The sequence below is a fragment of the Lampetra fluviatilis genome, chromosome 1 (assembly GCF_964198595.1).
Source record: "Lampetra fluviatilis chromosome 1, kcLamFluv1.1, whole genome shotgun sequence".
Taxonomy (NCBI): domain Eukaryota; kingdom Metazoa; phylum Chordata; class Hyperoartia; order Petromyzontiformes; family Petromyzontidae; genus Lampetra; species Lampetra fluviatilis.
The window spans coordinates 29367672-29374735 of record NC_136275.1 but is presented as its reverse complement, the minus strand read 5'-3'; the positions used below and the strand labels follow the sequence as shown (position 1 = coordinate 29374735).

The 7064-nt window shown below is 50.3% G+C and overlaps 2 non-coding genes across 2 annotated transcripts; both read right to left on the bottom strand.

Annotated features, from left to right (window-relative positions):
* Window positions 1-3446: 3446 nt before the first annotated feature.
* TRNAK-CUU (transfer RNA lysine (anticodon CUU)) lies at window positions 3447-3519 on the bottom strand. The gene has a single exon. It is a non-coding gene; the product is annotated as a tRNA-Lys (tRNA).
* Window positions 3520-4033: 514 nt separating this feature from the next.
* On the bottom strand, window positions 4034-4106 carry TRNAR-CCU (transfer RNA arginine (anticodon CCU)). Its single transcript has one exon. It is a non-coding gene; the product is annotated as a tRNA-Arg (tRNA).
* Between the last annotated feature and the right edge of the window lie 2958 nt (window positions 4107-7064).

Genomic DNA, 7064 nt, shown 5'->3' with positions numbered 1-7064 from the left:
CGACTCAGCTGCAGATCTCCACGCCGCATGGTAAATCTAAATTGACCGAACATGTTAAATTCAACATCGCTAAATTGACAGAGGCACGGGAGGCGGCCATGCAGAATTCGGAACTCCGCCAGAAGGCTAATGAGAGGCTCAGGCTGGGTCGGGCGCATGTGCTTCAGTGGAAACCGGGTGACAAGGCGTGGTTGCACTGTCCCCAAGTACCACTGGCGACCTCGTCTAAGCTGGTGCGGCCGTGGCGGGGGCCCGTGGAAGTGGTGCAGGTTTTGCGGCCACAATGTGTGCGTGTCAAATGGGGGAAGCGTCGGTGGTTCGTGCACCCCTCCAGATTGAAACCGTTCGTTGCGGCCCATGTTCCTACTTCACACACGCGTGGCCAAACATGTGAGGGGTCCACCGACTCCCGGATTCCGACTTCGCTGCTTTCGCCTGACTTGACACCGACTGTTCCACCTCCAGGTGCACCAGGAGTGACGTGCTCACGACCGCCAACCCCTTCAGGGGGGGTCGGGGGTCGCTCAGCAGCGAAGCCAGACACTCTCACACCCGGACTGTTGACACCCGCCACTGGGCAAGCCGGGGCTGCCCCTTGTGACGGGCCCGCCGCAAGAACGCACGCCAAAACGCACAGACTTTTGTGAGGTCGGCCGTTGGGGGGCCCTTGCGGGGGGGCGTCCTGGGTACTTGTATATTTGTTGGTTTTACGGGATGGGGTATTCATTCGGGGGGGGGGGGGGGTTGCGTCGGGTTGTTTTTGTTGTTGTTATTGTTGTTATTGTTGAAAGTGAGGCACACACGGATTTGGGGGGCATGCATCTTTAGTGTGATTTTGTTGCAGCCGGGATGGCTGCGGGCTGTACATGGGGGGGGGGTGATGTAGAGGTGTTACGGAGGGGGTGTTATAGAGTTGATACGGATGGGAAACAAACACACTGGGCGTGGCTATGTCTGTACGCGAGCAGGTGCTTACATCAACGTCCGCGCCGTTTAGCCTGGGGGGCTAATATGGCGCTGGGATCCCCACGGCCCCACCCCTCAGGGGGGAATTGCTATATAAGGCGGTGAGCCAGAGGGCTCAGGGTTGAGTGTTCAGCTTTAACCAGAGAAGCAAGAAGACCTGCTAGATAAGCCCTGGGACTCCCTTGGATCGCTGTCCTTCTCAGGACCGACCAAGGCCAGCCAGTGGCGTGGCCCCAAGAGCCCAGAGCCGATGCTCTTGTAAGAGCCGGTCTGGGAACTCAGGGTGCCGTAATCCCAGCTTAACCAGGGCTGGGTTAGCTAGCCTCCCCTAGCCCGATAGTGGAGGACCTAGGAATAGGCTAGCTGTAACATAGGTTGTCGATCTCCCAGTTAGACGGGTGGAGGGGCCGATACCCCTCCAAGTTTTGTATATCTCGGCCTGTAGATACAACTGTGTTGAATAAATAAGTGTGCCTCCGACTACGTCGTCCAAGCCTCCTTGAACCACACTACACATACACTCAGACCCACACAGACCCATAGACTCACACAGAGACCCATAGACTCACACAGAGACCCACAGACTACTCACACTAAGGCCCATAGTTTGTTGTCCTCCCCCCGCACCTCCGATTAGAACGATTGGCTACGTACGGTGCAAAAGAAGTTCAACCAACAGTGCACATACAGAGCACCCGAGAGACGCATGCACACCAGCTGAGTTCATCACTCAATATCCTCGGTGGACATCCTCTACTCGTAGGCCAAGTACCAACTGCTGCTGTGTGGGTAGAGTCGCGGGCTCCTCAGGAATCCCCCTCAGACCATGAAGGAGGCCTTGTGAGCTGGAGAAGTAAGGCGAGATGTTGACTACCTCGCCTGGTATGCAGGAGGTCGTGAGTTCAATCCCGACCCTGACGCCTGCTGCTGTATAGTTGGAGTTTGCGTGTCTGTCTCCCCGTGGCCGTGTAGATTTGTCTCCGGGTTCCTCCGATTTTTCCTTTCGCATTTCGAATCAACGTCACACGCTTCGAGTGATTTGGCTGCTGCTAACACGTTCCTTCGGAGTGGGCAGGTAGGAACTTGGTTGGACAGCGCGGCGTTCAGGGGGGGGGGGCAGTTGGATGAGTGGGCATGTTTACCCTTCCCCCCCCACCCTCCCCGACATCGTCAACCAATTGCGGTGTAGCTCGGTGTTCGGTGGGGAGGTGCATGGGTGGGCGAAATTCCGGATATGCACGACAGACAGACAGACAAATAATCCCTGGTGGGCATTGTGGAACCTGTTGTTCCTAACTGTATAACACTCTAGGTAACTAAGACTCACACACACATACACTCACTCTCACACTCTCAGACTCACACACACACTCTCAGACTCACACACAGATACACTCACTCTCACACTCTCAGACTCACACACACACACTCATACTCTCAGACTCACACATACACTCACCCTCACACTCTCAGACTCACACTCACTCTCACACTCTCAGACTCACACACACTCACTCTCAGACTCACACACACTCACTCTCAGACTCACACACACATACACTCACTCTCAGACTCACACACACACACTCACACTCTCAGACTCACACACACACACACACACTCTCAGACTCACACACACTCACGCTCACACTCTCAGACTCACACACACACTCTCAGACTCGCATACACACTCACTCTCAGACTCACACACTCTCTCACACTCTCTCACACTCTCAGACTCACACACACATACACTCACTCTCACACTCTCAGACTCACACACACACAGACTCACACAGATGCACTCACTCTCACACTCTCAGACTCACACACACACACACTCTCACACTCACATACACTCACTCTCACACTCTCAGACTCACAAACACACACTCACCCTCACACTCTCAGACTCACACTCACTCTCACACTCTCAGACTCACACACACTCACTCTCAGACTCACACACTCACTCTCAGACTCACACACACTCACTCTCAGACTCTCACTCTCACACTCTCAGACTCACACACACATACACTCACTCTCAGACTCACACACACACACTCACACTCTCAGACTCACACACACACACACACTCTCAGACTCACACACACTCACGCTCACACTCTCAGACTCACACACACACTCTCAGACTCACATACACACTCACTCTCAGACTCACACACTCTCTCACACTCTCAGACTCACACACACATACACTCACTCTCACACTCTCAGACTCACACACACACAGACTCACACAGATGCACTCACTCTCACACTCTCAGACTCACACACACACACACTCTCACACTCACATACACTCACTCTCACACTCTCAGACTCACAAACACACACTCACCCTCACACTCTCAGACTCACACACACTCACTCTCAAACTCAAACTCTCAGACTCACACACACATACACTCACTCTCAGACTCTTCACCTTACAAAATGTACATTTGTTGCTCAGCTACCCCAGGTAGGACTCAAACCCACAATCCCTGGCGTAAGAGGCCAGTGCCTTATCCATTAGGCCACTGGGGTTACATGTAGCATGATGAAAATCTGGCTCATGTACAAAATTCATAAATCAACTGACAATAATAATAAACAAAATTATGTTTTTTCCCCTTTCGTCCCCTCTGTTTTATCCATGTTGATAATTGTCACCAATGTCCACTGATTTAAAACTATCTTCTCTTGGCACAGTGCCATTTTGGCTTTTCATTATCATTCTCTTTGTTTTTTTCGGTAAAGTCACGTAGGTAAAACAATAAAATAAAATAAATGAAAACAACTAAATAAAATCACGACGTGAAGGCACAGTTATTTTGCTGTGCCTTTTTACACCTGATGAGGGAGGCTTGTGTTGCCACCGAAACGTCGTGATTAAATTTAGTTGTTTTAATTTATTTTATTGTTTTACCGACGTGACTTTGCCGAAAAAAACAAAGAGTATGAATCCTTGCAGTCACGAAAGCTTAAAATCTAGAATTTTCATTATCAGATTCGTACACTTGACATCTTGATTTTACAAAATGAACAGCTTTTTCTCAGCAACCCCAGGTGGGACTCGAACCCACAATCCCTGGCTTAGGAGGCCAGTGTCTTATCCATTAGGCCACTGGGGCTACATGTAACATGATGAAAACCTGGCTTATGTACAGACTTCTTAAATAAACTTACAATAATTATAGAAATGGATATGTATTTTCCCCTTTTATTCTCTGCTTTATCAATGTTGATAATTATCACCAAAGTACACTGATTTCAAACTCTCTTCTGAATGCATAGTGGCATTATGTTTTACATTCTGTTTCTTTCGGTAAAGTCACGTAGATGAAAAAAAAATCACGTTTCGGAAGCAACACAAGCTTCCGTCATCAGGTGGAACAGCCACAGCAAAATTACTGTAGTGAATAGAGAGAGCTATTTGTGACAAGCGATTATATAGGGTAAAAGGGGGGGAGGAGCCAGGGAGGAGGGATGCGGGGGGGGGGGGCCGTGCGGAGTCGGGGGCTGGGGGGGAGTTAAGCTGAGATAAGCTGATTAATGACGTCATTTTAGGACGCAGGGGTGACCAGTGTGTGGACTTGGGGCAGAATCTAAGCCGATTAATTTTATGAATGGAGCCACCCTTCCCCAGTTCCATTTTGTGAATGAAACATCGCCCGTCTCCTCGCGGCGGTTCTCCTCCCCCCACCACTAACCCCCCTCTACCAACCCAAACCCAGCGCTCCCATTGGTTGGCGCCCCCGAGCCAATGGGAGGGCTCTGGTGGGGCGGGGCCATATACGACAGACAGACAAATAATCCCTGGTGGGCAGTGTGGAACTGTTGTTCCTACTTGTATAAATGTCCACGTGACGATGATGATAAGCCACTTCGTGGAGCTATCATTTGTGATGGCCAGGTCGCTTTTGAAAAAGAGCTGCTACATAGCTCAGTGGGGTCTTATCTGGTAAAATAAAACATAGTTCTCGTGATGGGGGCAAAGTGCACAAGGCCTGGGAAGGAAGAGAGAGAGAGCCTTTGGATTCTCCTTGAGATTATGTATGGTACCCAAGGCATCTGGTGATACAGAGCAATTGTTGTTGTTTTGCTGCCTTAATGCCAAGCGTTGCATTTAGGGAGTTGACAAACCAGCAGGAATTGATGTAGTTGTGCAATTTCTACTTGTAGGCTGCAGATTACTTGCTCAGGTTTCTCGACCTTGCTCTCATGTGTTTTATCGCAGTTGTCTTGTACAGCGAGGTGAGATACAGTTTTGCATTAACGACGCTCTATATAAATGTATGAAATATATTCCATCGTGTTTTTGTTGTTTCGTTTGTTGATATAACTTGTTAACCCGCATCCTACTTGACATCTGTGAAAAAAATACTTTCATACTTTCATAGCTCATCGGATTCCTCCAGAATAAACAAAGACTCCGATTCTCGATCTCTTAGGCAGGGTGGCGCAGTGGTAACACTTCTCGCGACAAAAAGGGCCTGGGTTCGATTCCCAACTCAGGCTCCTCTCTCTGTGGAGTTTGTGTGTTCTCTCTATATCCCATGTTCTGCGTGGGGTTCCTCCGGTTTCCTCCGATAGATACATACAACAGACACACATACAATGTCACCGGCGTTGGCCAACCATCTCAATGCTGAAAAATTACCCTGCAAATGACTCAATGGGGACTACACACAGAAGCAGCAGCATCGCCCCCTTGGTGTGCCAGCTTGTAAGTACCCTCCTGACAATTAGTCTTGAGACTCAGCAAGACTCTCCTGGGCAAACAAGCGTGGTAATAACAATAGTCGTAATCATCCCAAAATCACCAGATCAAACGTAGAGTCCCTAGCGTCTATAGTCAAGGCAATTAAGCAGAGAGTTTGTTTGGCAACAGCAGATGTAAAATAAAAAAGACGGACACACACATTTTGGGAACAGAGGAATATCAATTTCGAATATCGTGCATCCTAGGAACACGCTGGCAACTTCAAGTCCCCGTGGATTGATGGCATGCACCAAGATACCAGTGTTGGTCGTGGTGCCATCTCGACAGGGAGAGACGCATCGCAGCGGAGACACGCGCGCAGGCGCACACAGGCTGAAGACAAATACTGTGGAGTCAACGGCGGGTCTGCTCACAGCACACAGCACACCACTCCCATCAATGCCACGCGTGCGTGTCACGCGACCACCACACGGCCACACGTTCAGCTCCGTGGAGCTTGTGGCCTCAACCATCGCACGGCCACACGTTCAGCTCTGTGTTGCTTGTGGTTGAGACAAGGCTGAGAGCATATATAAAATATTTTTTTGTTGTGTGTGTGTGACATCAACGATCACCAATCCCTGCAGTCTTGCCTTTCATTCGACAGCTGTATTTCAATAATTTCTAGTCAATGTGCATGCCTTTGCATGGGGATATAATAAAAAATAATAATCAATGATAATAAGCCTTGAGAGATGCTGCTTGTAGATGGGCGGTGGTGCCTGGAGGCTGCTGCTGTTTGCCGCGTGTGCGTGTGCAGCAGTGGGAGAGAGAACGTTCCAGACGGCCGCCGCCGAGTGGCGGCTGCAGCGAAACGCCGCTCAGCTGAGGCAGCACGGTCCGCCCCCGGTAGTGTGGGTCGAGCGAACCGACTTTTAGACGCAGCTGCTGCTCCGTAGGAAGCGGCTCCGGTCAGCGGAGCGAGAAGGGTGGGGAGATGTAAATGGCTGGAGACGTTGAAAGAGTGCTCGGGAGTGGCACAGGGTGGAAATAAAGAAAGTATTGGTGGAGTGTTATGTACCAGATCTCTTTGACCGCCATGGTGTTTCAAAGTCAGTTGACGCCCGGGTAGCGGTGGACGCTGTGAGGGCGCAGGGTCTGCCAGGGAGTATTGGCTGCACGCACCTGCAGAGAGTCCCAGCGGTTTCCCCTGTTGCGAGAAGGAAGCTCATTCTCTAAGCCACAATGGCCAAAACACCCGTCTTCTCGCTATATTTCACCTCTCTAGAACAGGGGTTGTTTTGGGTTAGATGGAGTAAAAATAAATGTTGTGTCGTTAAACCCGCCACCACCCGACACAGCCAAATGAGTGAGGTTTGTCACGTGA